Raw genomic sequence first — 15,242 nt, forward strand, 5'->3', positions numbered from 1 at the left:
ATCTGAGTGTGGTGGTACACGCCTGTAATCCCAGCTACTTGGGAAGCTGAGGAGACAGGAGGATTGCTTGAGCCCAGGAGTTGAATATTGCAATGAGCTATGATTACCATGGGAAGCAATGAGACTCCATCTCAATAAAAAAGTACCCCCAAAATTTGGCAGCCCAAAACAACACACAATTTCTTTTCTTTTCTTTTTTTTTTTTTTTTCCTTGAGACAGAGTCTTACCCTGAAGCTCAGGCTGGAGTGCAATGGCATGATCTCAGTTCAGACACCAAAATAGTTGGGATTACAGGCATGTACCACCACCAAGCGTGGTTAATTTTTGTATCTTTAGTAGGGACGAGGTTTCACCATGTTGGCCAGGCTGGTCTTGAACTCCTGACCTCAAATGATCTGCCCACCCCCGCCTCCAAAGTGCTGGAATTACAGATGTAAGCCACCATACCTGGCCGCAACACTCAGTTTCTGATGGCTAAGAATCTAAGGGCAGCAGAACCAGGTGGGCTGGCAGAGGGTATCTCATGAGGTTCAGTCAGGTTGTGACTGAGGCTGCATCATCTGAAGGCTTGACTGGGGCTGGTTTACTTGTGTGGCTGGCAGTCTCGGCCCCTCCCCATGTGGGCCTCTCTGTAGGGTGGCCTGGGCATCATGGCAGCTGCTTCCCCAGAATGATGGGGGTGGGGGGAGAGAGACAGAAACCAAGATAGGCATTGTTCATGACCAAATCTCAGCAGGGACAGCCCAACACTCCTACCATATGATATTCCTCACACAGATCCGCCATGGCCCAGCGTGGCAGTCATCTACGTGGGAGGTGACACTGGGGATGGGGACACTGGGGACCATTCTACTGACTGCCTACTACAGGGGCCTTCTTGAGAACATGAGCTCAAGCACATATTCCAGATAACTGTGACATTAATGAAAAGTTTAGAAAGTGTCAACATGGGGAAAGTTGAGGTCTAAAAGGCCTGATGCCGTCTTTAAAATCAGTTACTCTGCTGGATATGCCCCTTTGATCCCTGCATATTGCTCTGCTTCTTCTCCACCTGCTCTCTACCTACAGAAGGAAACCAATGTAGCCACCACCAAGGCACAGGGTGCTTTCTGGCACTCAGTTGGGGTGAGCCACTCCAACTGGAGAACCCCAGGGGAAAAGTATGGATTCCTGGCTCCATCTGCACAGGATCACTGCAGGCTAGCTGGGATCCACCCCCAATTCACTACTCTTCCCAAGCTGTCCCTCCACCCAGCTGTCTCTCTAGCAGCAACTCCCTACTCTCACCCCTTCACCCTTCACTCACTCGCCTCAGAACTACATCATCACGCATGCATCTCCTAATGATTATTGCAGACACATTCTCTTCAAGTGAATATTTCTTCTCTGCTGAACTTTGCTTTACTGAGTGTTTTTCCCTCCCTTGGCTGCATTTTCATTCTTCTTTTGCTGTTTTGTGTTTCACTCCCACCTACAACATGTCCAAGTTCCCCCTCCCAAAGCAAAGCCCCTCTTGGTTCACGGCAGAGTCAACTTTGTTCAGCTGTCTTTACCCTGCAGGTCCAAAGATCTGTTGTCCAGAGTATTTGTTGAGGGGATAAGAGGTGCCAGGTCCTCATCAGAATAATCTTTGCATCTTCCATTTTAGATGATGAGGTTGAGGCTAAATAACTTTTTATGACTTGAACAAAGTCACGCCCATCACTTTGGAGCACAGATTGGACCCAGATCATCTGACTGCCGTGCCCGTGGTCACTACACAACAGCCCTGGATGCTGCAACCTGAAGACCTCCAGCCCCACATGAATCATCTTCATTCACCAACTTTCTCCCATCTAGGTCCCCACACTCCTCCCATCACCCAGCGTGGGGGCTCTCATGGTAGTGGTTGACCCTTCCTCTATCTCCACCTGCATATTGGCCATGTTCTCCCCAAACCTCACTCCAGTCCACTCTCACCTCAACCCCACTGTCTCACTCATAGGGTTGAGGAAAGACAGAATAAACCGTGGCTGAGAAAAGGCACTTTAGTCAATGTGTGATCAGTTTTACGTGTCAGCTTGGCCAGGCTAGAGTCCCCAGTCATCTAAACACCATCCAAACAGTTGACTGTAAGCAAAGATTATCCTAGATAATTTGGTTGGCCTGAGACATTCAGTTGAAAGACCTTAAGAGCAGAACAGAAAACAGAAAATTCTGTCTGTGGACTGCAGTGCCAGCTCCTGCCTGAGAGTTTCCAGCCTGACCTTCCTGAACGTGCCTAGTAATCCCCCACAATTGCATAAGCCAATCCCTTGCAATAAATAAAATAGATCGAGATGTAGACAGATAGACATATAGACCCTACTGGTTCCATTTTCCTGGCAGAACCATGATGGTTATGATACATGTCCCAAAAAGAGCCTCCCAGTCGTGTCTGTTTGTTTTTGTATAAGATAGTTTTAATCCACAGATTTAAGAGTGGTATATATACATATATTTATTATCATTATAACTATAATGATATAATTATAATTATATATATTATATATATTATATATAATATATAATGATTATCAAATATATATTTAAATCTACCTACTTGTGTTATATATTTATATATGCGTTTGTGTGACACGTATAATATTTAAAATATATCTGTATATCTACTTAATTTGTATTTCTGGCCCCATTCAGTCTAATGACAGAAAATATGACTCATCAAGTCTAAGTAATCTCAAATAATTCAGGCTGAATTCCTCAATTCATCCATTTCTCCCTCCTCCAGCCTCTGCAGAATTGATTCTAACTTTCAGGGAGTTGAAGCAGCACTGCCCTGGGGGGCTCACTTCCAGCTCTCAGGCCCTCCCTGCACAGCTCTGGTGCCCACGGGGATGCACCCACGGGGATGCAAGGCCCTGTCTGACCATCAGAACTCCTGTCCTCACTTGAGATGTTTACTTCTAGTCCCCAGTCCTGCCCCAACCACAGGATGTAACCCAGACCCTGGTCTCTATCCCGAGGTTTATCCTTGTCAAGCGGTTCTCAGTAGCATGCCTCTGCCACTCCCAGTCACAGAGGACAATATTGGCTCCCCTCTTTATGGGGGGAGGAGAAAAGGGGGCATATCCCAGACCCCTGGGCTTAAGGCTTCCATGTTCCCATCTCTTCTCTTTAATGCCAAGATGACATAAGGTACTTTCTGTAGTCATAGACAACCAGGCAGGAAGAGGGGCCCACATTCCTTCTAATCTCGGATCATGAGTCCCCTCTGGGGATCTATCAACCAAAGCTTGGTGCATGGACAAGGGGTACCTTATTCTCTTCCTTTCTTCTAAGACTATGGACTGCTTCTCCCCCAGGCAAATGGAATCTTTGTCCATTCCAAGTGAGCTTGAAAAATCTCATTCTTTTTTACTTATTGTTTAGATCAGAACCTAAAATCGAAAGTTTCAAGAAGCTCAAGTTCTTATAACTAAAAAGGCTTTTTTCTCTCAAGAGCTTTGGCTCTGTCTTAAGTTTCAATGTTCTACTTTGAAACACAAAAGCTGAGCTCAACATTGATTTATTTGCTTTTTATCTGAATGATTGCTATAAGTGACACCTTTTGGAGCAGTATGTCCTAGCTGGTTGAATTGGAGTCGGGAAACACATTGCAAGAAAGGGTAGAAAGAGACATACCTTGCTGAATCTTTTGCAGTAACTTTTGTGTCGGTTACCACAAGCTTATTTATGATAAGATGCTTCCTAACTTTCCTCGCTCACCCTTACCTCATCCCTGGACCAAGCACGAAATTTGTTTTATACGTGCTAGGTTTAGCTGATTTCAATGTGACTTCCCCAGGGCAGAAGAGACAGTGGCTGAAGGATGAAGAATCAACCTACCCAGGGGAATCAAAGATTGCTCCTAGGGAATGGAGCAGACATAATTAAATGAGTTTTTTCTTTCCCCAGTGTATCTAATATTCATTTTTGTATTTACTTGGAGCAAATGAATTTAAATGAATTTTCAGTTAGAGTTAAATCAACTCATTAAAACACATTGAAGGAATTAGAAATGTAAAATCATTTCCTGCTGCAATTCATTCATCTCAAGTCTATAACTGACTTGAATCTAGGTGAAGGTCGTTGCTTAAAGGCGACAGTGGCCTTTATTCTTTCAACCTACAAACTTTTACAGTTTGCATGGAGTTTTCACACCCATGAACTCAAACAAGACTGAATAGGCCTGTATGGTGGACAAAACAGAAGTAAATGCCTCCACTATTCAGGGGAGGAAAGTGAGCTCAAAAAAGTTTAATATTGTTGCCTAAGGATACTCAACCAGTAAATGGCAATACTGAGACAGGAGCAGGTCTTCAGTCCAAACCCACATACCAGAGCTTGCCTAGGAAGCTGGTCACTCTCGGACCACCTTCTCCATCACTGGGCCCACACTCTGCCCTTCTTTACCCAGTTCTGACCTCTGAGATGCTGCACCTGGGGTGCCCTTGGAATTGAACTTCGAGTTGCATTATTTTCCCATTGTTTTACCCACAATTATCTTGTCTTCCTTTTTTTTTTTTTTTCTTTGAGATAGAGTCTCGCTCTGTTGCCCAGGCTGGAGTGCAGTGGCCTGATCTCAGCTCACTGCAAGCTCTGCCTCCCGGATTCACGCCATTCTCCTGCCTCAACCTCCCGAGTAGCTGGGACTACAGGCACCTGCCACCACGCCTGGCTAATTTTTTTGTATTTTTAGTAGAGACGGAGTTTCACCATGTTAGCCAGGATGGTCTCCATCTCCTGACCTTGGGATCCGCCCACCTCAGCCTTCCAAAGTGCTGGGATTCCAGGCATGAGCCACAGTGCCCGTCCTATCTTGTCTTGTTTTTTAAAGTATGGCTCACTCTAATTTTCTTCTATAACTAACAGTTTCATGAATAACATTTAAAAATTTAATCAATCTGATTTGTGCTAGGTGACATGGATAAAGTAAGAAGCCAGCTTTTTGTTCTCTAAATATATAGTTGATAATTAGATAACAACCTACCTTTTCTTCAAAGCGATTTAATTTCCATAATGTTCCAAATTTGCATATATATTTGGAGTGGTTTCATGGCTATATTCTTCTTGATGGACCTGTCCGTATCTGCATGAGTACAACCTTGGTTAAATTTCTCCAATTCCTATTTAAGTGGCTAACCAGGCTGACCCCTTGATTTTTTTTTTTTTTTTTTTTTTTTTGTAGTTGTTTAAAATTTTCTGGGACTTCCTCACTTGTATTTTTTCGGCACCAAAAATCTTATTATCCATACAAGTACTTTTTTAAAAAAAATTCACTTTAACCAAAATTTAAAACTACACAAATTAACAATCCCACCCATGGAAAGACATGGTCATTTTCAGAAGAACAAAAGATCCTGTGCCACAGTGAAAATACATCAACTGTTTGCATGTTTGAGTGTGTGCTATGGTTCAAGTGCATTTTGGTGCTTGATCCATTTGTCCCTCAGTGGCCTTACATCGTGGGTACTGTCATATCTCCATCTTACGATGAGGACAGTGAATGTTCCAGTTTTATCTTATACCAAGTAAACTTTTGAAAATTTTTGTGAAAATCCAATAAATATCCTACTAGAATGCTAGTAGAGTTCATCTCACATATTTAGATTAATGTGGGGGAAAGGAGTTCTCCCTGATGTTGAATCATACCCAAAGAAGATATATCTCATTGGGCAGCCCTTCTATAAGACTCTTTAATAGAGTTCTACCGTTTTCATCATGCAATTCATGCACATGTTTAGCTCATTCTTATTTCTGCATATTTTATGATTTTTGTCACTATTGTGGAGGAAATCTTTTCTTCACTATACTTTTTTGTAAAACAAAATATATAAATATTGCCTAAGAAGAGAAAGCAAAATTATTATTTTGCAGACCATGTAATAACTTTTAAGAAAACCCAACAGAATCTACAAACTATAGTATTAAAAACAATAAAACAATTAAAGCATATGGATGATACCAAAAAATATAAAACTCAGTAGTTTCCTGTAAAATAATTACTTCACCTTAAAAACTACTTTCCTGTGGAAAGGAAGTTGTATATATATTTCACATAAAAGCCTAATAAAAATCACAAATTTTATGTTGAAAAATGTTCCCTTCTAGTTCAGGCATTATTTGCATCTATAAAATTTTAATTGCTTCTATCAATATGTAGTATTTTACTTATTAGGATATTTTAAAGTATTATTTTTTTAAATCGCATTATGCCCAGCAAGTCACAAAGTGCATCTCACAGTATCCTATGCACCCTCTTCCACCGGCGAACAGATGTGCAACCCCACAAGCAACTGTCACCACTTCAAATGTCTGTGAGGATAGTGGCAGCTGAAGAACACTAGAAACTACTGTGCAGTTAGCATGACTAATGTTTAACTAACTGGGTTGTAGAAAGACCAGAAGATGTTCCACTGTTTTCCCTGGTCACAATTTTTACTCCCTGTTCCAAGAATGTGTCTCCCACAGCGTCCTCCCCCATCGGTCCGCACTAGCTCTGCAGCTTTATTTCATCAGGCTGGAGTCTCCTTTCCTCTCCCCTGCTATAGTTCGTGAACAAATGCTGTGGATGCCATCAGGGCCAGCTTCCTGGTCATACGGTCCATGCGGTGACAAAGGGTCCCTTGTTTGGAAGGGGCTCCATGCTCTGCTATCACTATCATGAACTTCGTGGTTTTAAAACAACAGGCCCCACATTTTCATTTTGCACTATACCTTGCAAATGATGCCATTATGTCCTGTCCAGGCTCTGATCATGTCTCGCTGTTGCCTCTGTTGACATCAGGTCCTGGCCACCATTGCCTGTATCTTAGGGCAAGGCCCTTCAAGTGCTCTCTGCAGATGTCCTTACTCCAGCTGACTGTGGGATCTCAACCAACAGCCAGACAGAGCCTCCTAAGCACCTGTCCAGATAGTGTCACTCCTCTGCTGACCTCTCCCCTGGGGGACCAGCTTATCAGAGTCAAGGCCAGGGTCATGGCATCGGCCTCCCAGGTTCATCCCGTCAGAGCCCACAGTTCCCCCTTTCCCCAGCCCTCTTCCTCACTCCTCAGTCACAGCAGGATGGCCGCTGATGTTCCTCAAGCACACGAAGACTCTTCTGCCCAGGACCTGGCATTGTTCACAAATCCTCCTCTCCAGGGGACCACAGGACTCCTGCACCTGCCTCCTTCCAGTGTCTTTACTCAAAAGGCGCAGTGAGGCCTTCCCCACCAAAGTCATTAAAGTATTAACATTAGAAGGTTGTCAGCATTAGAGAGTAAAAATACAAGACCGGATTAAATGTGAATTTCAGATTAACAATAAATATTTTTAGTATAAGTATATCCCCAGTGGTTCATGGGAAATACTTATGCTAAATATATATACAAAGTGTGTGTGTGTAGATATGCATAGTATACATAGTGTATATATATGTTTAGTGTATACATATATATGCCATGCATATATAAATTTAGTATAAGTATACTAAATATAAGTGACTATATGTATTTAGTAAAAGCATATTAAATATAAGTGGCATTGGACTTTATGCACAGTAGTCAGCAAAAATAGTGAAAATTATAGTATAAATATACATATATGATATAAGTATGCTATATATGTGTGGTATATTAGTATATATATGTAGCTTACTTATTAAATATACACATAGTATATATAGTATTACATATACACAGTATATATAGTAATACATATACATAGTATATATAGTATTAAATATATAGCGTATATATAGTATTATATATACATAGTGTATATTTAGTATATACACATAGTATGTATACATAGACTATATATAGTATAGGTAGACTATACATACTAATACAACATACATATATATCATATTTATACCATATACACTTATATTTATATCATTTTTGTCACTATTTTCACTGACCCCTGTGCATAAAGTCCAATGCCACGTCCACCACTAGTGGTCTTACAGTCCTCCCATGTATTATTTTTCAATTGGATGTGTTGCCACCTGGCATGCTATATATTTGACTTACTTATCCTTTTAAAGAAATTATCTGGCTATCTCCTCTGATCGACGGCCATAGGTGAGTGAGTCACCTTCATTCTCCCAGGTTTAGCTGGAAACCAGGGATAGTGTCTGCTCGGATGGCAACGGAAGAACGCCTAATTATCAACCAGGCATTCTTGGGACACCCACCCTCTCCTTTGTGCCCAGAGAGATCAGGTAGATCAGTGCACAGAGAGAGTGAGCAGAGGGGAGACACATGGGCAAGCCAGCCCCTTAATCTGGCTCCAGGTCCTTTCTGGGGCTGGCCGTGTACCTGCCCTAGGTCTCCCCCAAACACAACTCTTTAATAAAAACCTCCTTTTTCCATAAGCTAACTCAAGCTGGTTAATGTTACTCACAACTAAAGAAGTCTTTTTAGCGATATCCTAGAATGAGGCATTATAGAAGCTTCTCTAATTAAGTCCCAAAAGTTCTTCCCTCAACCTGACACCAACCTCCATGAGGTGCATCTCTTTCCTTATGCCCAGGGGATGATAACAGCTATTATTGCAGCATTCTGTAGCTTCAGGTTTAGCGCCAGAGCTGCTCTAGAGAACTGCCGGGGTGACAAAGCAGAATTCCAGCGGTGGGGCTCTGACATCGGCACTCTCTCAAGCTCTCCGTTCTAACCGGAGAGGGCTGAGAACCCCTAATCTAGACAGCATTGATTGGAGGTCACACAAAGGGTGGCCATGTTGGGCCTGGATTCCAGGCTTCTGGACCCTGTAGCTGTATTCTATCTAGTGAAGCATCCTTGATGATAATTTTCTTTTGCACTTGCTAAGGCTGCCTGTTCCTATCATTGATGACTCAGTACCGGTTGTGATTTTCCAAGAAGCATCTGATTTAGTGAGGATGTTCACAAGGTGTGGGCCTGAGAACGCGTGTCTTCTTGCTCACAGGGATGGATGCTCACACTCAAGAGTCATTCACAAATCCACTTTCTTCCTATCTTTGGAATCTGTTCACTTTCTCACTTCTGCAATTTCCCTCTTTCAAGCCCTAAGCACTCCCTGGCTGGCTGTGCATCCACTTCTGTGTCCCCCACCCTATCTGTGACCATCCATTTCATGTCTGCCTTCTCTGCAAACTGTCAGAAAAGGGAGGCCCTCAGAGGCACTGGCGTCTCCACCTCCAGCATGCAGAACAGCTCCCTGCAGAGGCTGGGGGGACCATCCCACCCTGTGGAATGAATTAATGAGGAAATTCCTTCCTCTACCCAGGGGAGTGCCTGCCCCAGGGCACAGGTAAATTCCTGACTCCTGGGGACTCTTCTCATAGCAGTGTATGGCTTTCTCTCTCTCATGATGCTAGCAACCACTAGATCATATACACACATACACTCCACATATACACAGGGAGTGCAGGGACCACCCTGCAGTCTGCAGTAGTAATTTCCAGGCTTGAAATGAGACCAGCCTCCGAGAACTTGAAGTGGGTTATTTTGTTTGTTTGTTTGTTTTCATGTTGTCTTTTCATCTGCTTCACTCTCTCACTGGAACTCTCCTCTCCTTGCACAGAGAAAATATGTTTCAAGTGACTTTGTCTGTCAGTTCCCGCTGCTCTGTGCCAGCTCTGTGCAAGCTTCAGGAGCTCTGAGGCTCGCACTGCCCTGCTCCCCTGTTTGCTAAGGGAGATGCCTTTGGCTGCCTGTAAGGTTGGTGGGGTAGGTATCCTGCTAATTACCCTGCTAACAAACACTGGGGACAAAGGAGCCAGCTGTCAGTTGGTACAAAGGAGAGCAAAATTGAAATGGTGTGACTTGTACTCGCCCCTCAGAGACATCACTCACCTCTGCCTGTTTCTGGTTGGGAGAAACAGGAAGTTTCATCCCTGGCTGCAATCAGTCCTGTTATTTGGCCCAGAGTGAGCCAGGGCCTCCCTGCAGACAACTGCCCGCTCCAGCATTGCCTCCGGATGGCAAGATGTACCCTGCAAAGGATGTGCAGGGCGTAATTAATCCCCAAGCTGTTACACTCTGTCCAAATCACACGCAACTGAGACATATAAATGGAGAAGGAAACTGTGGGTGCAATTCTGTGTATAAGTCATTGCTTTGCTTTTCTTTTCCTTAATGCTGGGAGTAAAGGCTTACGTAATTGGTAGAATTGAGACTGCTTTTTGTAAAGGCAGAATTCCCTTTCTTCATATAAGGCACAAAATTGCCTGGAATTTCAGAAATTTAGGGGGATGATTCCCAAATAGTTGTGCCTCTTGTGTCCATTACAAAAAATACTCAAGTGAAAAGCAACAATTTGCATAAGTCAATAAGGTTTCCAAGCATGGAGTTTGCATGAGCCAGTAAGGTTTCCAGGCATGGAGCTTGCATGAGTCAGCAAGGTTTCAAAGCATGGAGCTTGCATGAGTCAGCAAGGTTTCCAAGCATGCAGCTTGCATGAGTCAGCAAGATTTCTTTTTTTTTTTTTTTTTTTTGAGATGGAGTCTTGCTGTGTTGCCCAGGCTGGAGTGCAGTGGCGCGATCTCGGCTCACTGCAAGCTCCGCCCCAGGGTTCACGCCATTCTCCTACCTCGGCCTCCCAAGTAGCTGGGACTACAGGCGCCCACCACCACGCCCGGCTAGTTTTTTGTATTTTTTTAGTAGAGACGGGGGTTTCACGGTGTTAGCCAGGATGGTCTCGATCTCCTGACCTTGTGATCCGCCCGCCTCGGCCTCCCAAAGTGCTGGGATTACAAGTTTGAGCCACCGCGCCCGGCCGAGTCAGCAAGATTTCTGAAGCATAGAGCTTGCATGAGTCGATAAGGTTTCCGAAGCATGGAGCTTACATGAGTCGGTAAGGTTTCTGAAGCATGGAGCTTGACTTGGAAATAGGTTGGGAGGGTTTGTAGGAAGATAATTTCTTTTTCTTTTTTTTTTTTTTTTGAGACGGAGTCTCAGTCTGTTGCCCAGGCTAGAGTGCAATGTCACCATCTCAGCTCACTGCAACCTCTGCCTCCTGGGATTACAGGTGTGCACCACCATGCCAGGCTAATTTTTGTATTTTTAATAGAGACAGGGTCTCACCATGTTGGTCAGGCTGGTCTCAAACTCCCGACCTCAGGTGATCTGCCCTCCTCGGCCTCCCAAATTGCTGGGATTACAGGCGTGAGCCATCGTGCCTGGCATCTTCCAGCTATTTTGAAAAATAAAATAGATGATGGTAAATTATAGTCACCTTGCTGATTTACCTAACACTAGGTCTTATTTCTTCTATCAAACCATATATTTGTACCCATTAATCAACTTCTCTTTATCCACCATTGTCCTTATCTTTCCTGGGCTCTTGTAACCACCAATTTTCTCTCTATCTTCATGAGATGCCTGTTTTTAGCCCCCACATATGAATGAGAGCATGCGATATTTGTCTTTCTGTGCCTGGCTTATTTCACTGAACATAATGACCTCCAGTTCCATCCATGTTGCTGCCCATGACTGGATCAGTCTTTTCTACGGCTAATATTCCATCCTGCACCTATACCACAGTTTCTGTATCTATTCATTCACTGGGCACTTAGGTTGATTCCATATTTTGGCTACTGTGAAAAGTGCCACAAGCAACACGGGAGTGCAGGTATCTTTTTGATGTACTGATCATTCTTTTGGATACCTCACTCGGTAGTAAAATTACTGGGCCACACTGTAGTTCTGCTTTTAGCGTTTTTTGAGGAACCTCTGTATTGCTCTTCATAGTGGCTGCACTAACATATGTTCCACCTGTGGTGGACCAGGATTCCCCTTTTCTCCCATCCTCACCAGTATCTGCTATTGCCTGTCCTTCAAATACAAGCCATTTTAACTGGGGTGACATGATGTCTCATTGAAGTTTTGAATTGTATTTCTTTGATGCATAGAAATGTTGACCATTTTTTCCTTTTCTTTGTTTTCTTGAGACAGGGTTTCACTCTGTCACCCAGGCTGGGGTGCAGTGGCACAATCTCAGCTCATTGCAACCTCCACCTCCCGGGCTCAAGGGATCCTTCTGCCTCAGACCCCTGAGTACCTGGGACTACAAGTGTGAGCCACTATGTCCAGTTGGTTTTTGTAATTTTTGGTAGTGACAGGGTTTCACCATGTTGCCCAGGTTGGTCTCGAACTCCTAAGCTCAAGTGATCCACCTGCTTCAGCCTCCCAAAGTGCTGGGATTACAGGCATGAGCCACCACACTCAGCCCATTTCTTCATATAACTTTTGGCCGTTTGCGTCTTTTTTGAAAAATGTCTATTCAGATCTTTTGCCTCCCTTAGACCATCACTCTTCTTACTCTCCGTGTGACTACCATTAGCATCCTCTCCTAATTTACAGCTTAGCAGCTGCTGAGAACTAAAAAATCAGATAACCGAGATGGTTGGTGTCGAGTATAAATAGATCCTGAAGTCTTTGCATGAAAATATTGTGAAACACATTTTCATTTTTGGAGTCATTTTTTATTAGTAACATCCTGATAGTTGAATCTGGTAGATAAGTGACTTCCAGTTACCGATTCAGACTGGCTCAAGGTCACAGATACAGGCTGGGGGGTTGGATCTGGCTCCTGGATGCCATAGATCCAGGTGCTGAAACTTTGTCATCTCTTGCTTGCCTGGGTGGGCTGCATTCTCAGGCAACCTCAGCAAGTTCCAGGCTTCAACCTTCCAGCTCCGTGGCATCTAGAGAGAGCTGCCCCTTGTCAGCAGGTACAGAAAGAACCCCAGGAAGATCTCACCTATTAGCAGAGGAAAGCAAACAGAAAAAAATAAAACCAAATAAACATCCTGGGAAGTGTAACCAGCTCTGGAGCCAGGAAAGGTGGATGAGTGAACATCCTTTAGACCCCACCACACAGACTGGGAGGGAGGGAGGCTGGGTCCTCAAAGGAAGTTGGGCAGCTTCTACCAGAATAGTAGAGGGGTTGCTGATTAAACAAAAAACATATATTCATAACTGCATTTAATGTTTAATGCAGTTTCTTTTTCCTTTTTAAAAATTTTACTTTAATTTTTGGGATACATGTGCAGAATGTGCAGGTTTGCTACACAAGTATACATGAGCCATGGTGGTTTGCTGCACTTAGCAACCCGTCATCTAAGTTTTAAGCCCCACATGCATTAGGTATTTGTCCTAATGCTCTCTCTCCCCTTCCTCCCCAACCCTCCTTCCTGACAAGCCCTGGCGTGAACCAACCCAAACGCCCATCAGTGGTAGACTGAATAAAGAAAATGTGACATGTATATACCATGGAATACTATGCAGCCATAAAAAAAGAATAAGTTCATGTCCTTTGCAGGGACGTGGATGAATCTGGAAACCATCATTCTCAGCAAACTAACACAGGATAAAAAAACCAAACACCACATGTTCTCACTCGGAAGTGGGAGTTGAACAATGAGAACACATGGACACAGTGAGGGGAACATCATTCCTTTTCTTTATCTTGTATTTGTATGTTGAGAAGCTAAGAACGATTCTAATTTAGAATCATTTAGAAATGCTGCTTGCAGTTCAAGCAGCATTTTTGAATCAATTCTACTTTACTTTATGTTGGATGTCTCCATAATGGAAGATATTAGAGGAATAACGGAGAATAGGGTGATGAGGCAATAGGGATTGCTGTCAGTCATTGAAGACAGGCTAGGGCACAACGCTTTTTGTTCCTGAAATCACTCTGGGTGCTGTAGCAATGAATCCCCTGATAGAGACATTATCTTCACAATCTCACTGCATCTGCCTTGTCTCATCTCCGAAGTCCACAGTGGCTGAGAGCAGAAAGGTGCACCAGCAGGTTACATTTCAATCCACACTGAAGTCCCCTCCACCACAACCACACCACCCAGTCATCCAGCCCATGACCTCTCAGAGGATGCCCAGTAACTTTCATTTATTTGTTTTTATTTTTTATTATTTTTGAGATGGAGTTTTATTCTTGTTGTCCAGGCTGGAGTGCAATGACATGACCTCGGCTCTGCAACCTCCATATCCAGGGTTCAAGTGATTCTCCTGCCTCAGCCTCCCAAGTAATTGGGACTACAGGAGCCTGCCACCATGCCTGGCTAATTTTTTGGGTTTTTTTTTTTAGTAGAGATAGGGTTTCACCATGTTGGCAAGGCTGGTCTCAAACTCCTGACCTCAGATGATCCACCTGCCTCAGCCTCCCAAAGTGCTGGGATTACAGGCATGAGGCATTGCACCCAGCCCCCAATAACTTTTTAAGGCTCTAAGAAAACTTCTTTTTTTAATAAAGGAATTCCAAAACAGGCTTTGAAGTAATGTAGAATATACTTATATATTTACAAGTTGACGTGGGGACACACTCCCACAGGGTACACATTAATGTGAGTTTAGTAACAATGTGGTAAGATTACATCACCCCTGCACATGATGAAGTCTGGCCATGAGCCCTGTGGGAGGAGATTTCTGATAAATGTCTTCCTTCAGTCATTTCAGTGTCTGTGTCCTGGTTCTGAGCTTCAGAAGTTGCATGTGAAGTCTCCTGTGAATATGAGACTCGGGCCATGTAGCCGATCTCACTCACCCATCACACACCTTCCTGGGCTCTGAGCTGTTCTGTTCTTGCTTTCCTCTGGGACAGGTGGCTCAGTACCTCACAGAAGCATGTCCCACCTTTGGAAAGGAAGTTCTTTACTATTTTGATATGAAATATGCCTGCTTAGTTCTCAGAGCAAGAGTGTCAAAAGTGAGCAGCCCAAGAGGCCCAGTGGAAGCTGTAACCTCCTTATGATGGAGAGGGGGAAACCCCAGAATGTCCCTTCCACAGCATTCTGTGGTCAGCAAGTCACCAAGCCAGCCTGGATTCTGGAGACCAGAGGAGAGTTTCCTTCTACCTCCCTAATGCCATGGAATGGGGAAGGGTACAACTTTAGGATTAGACCCAAAGGGAACTGTTGTGAATCTTGATTTTGCTACTTATTAGCTATTGCATTTGGGCCAAATATTTGACATCTCTGTACCTTAATTTACTCATCTATGAAAGAAGGACTAAAACTACCTATCACAGGAGAAGACAATATATAAGCCACTTGGCAATGTGCCTAGGACCTAGTGAGAGATTCTTCTCACTTATTATTGTTGTTTTCTTCATCATCGACATCATTGTCACCATTACTTTTTGTTGTCATTGGAAATTTGGACACAAAGACCACAGGCAGATGTGGTGCCACATTCCCACAGGGCTGGAGCAGCGGGTGTGTTTTTCTGTGATA

At 43.6% G+C, this 15,242-nt stretch overlaps 1 long non-coding RNA gene across 1 annotated transcript in view; it reads right to left on the minus strand.

Moving 5' to 3' along the window:
* LOC119620569 (uncharacterized) overlaps positions 1–14,640 on the minus strand; it is a 31,142-nt gene extending 16,502 nt beyond the window's left edge. Inside the window, exons 1-2 of the long non-coding RNA XR_005237056.2 lie at positions 14,555–14,640; positions 9,841–9,980 (exon numbers count right to left, since the gene is read on the minus strand). This is a non-coding gene — a long non-coding RNA (uncharacterized lncRNA). The remainder of the gene's footprint in view (positions 1–9,840; positions 9,981–14,554) is intronic.
* Between the last annotated feature and the right edge of the window lie 602 nt (positions 14,641–15,242).

This window comes from Chlorocebus sabaeus, chromosome 11 (assembly GCF_047675955.1).
Source record: "Chlorocebus sabaeus isolate Y175 chromosome 11, mChlSab1.0.hap1, whole genome shotgun sequence".
Taxonomy (NCBI): domain Eukaryota; kingdom Metazoa; phylum Chordata; class Mammalia; order Primates; family Cercopithecidae; genus Chlorocebus; species Chlorocebus sabaeus.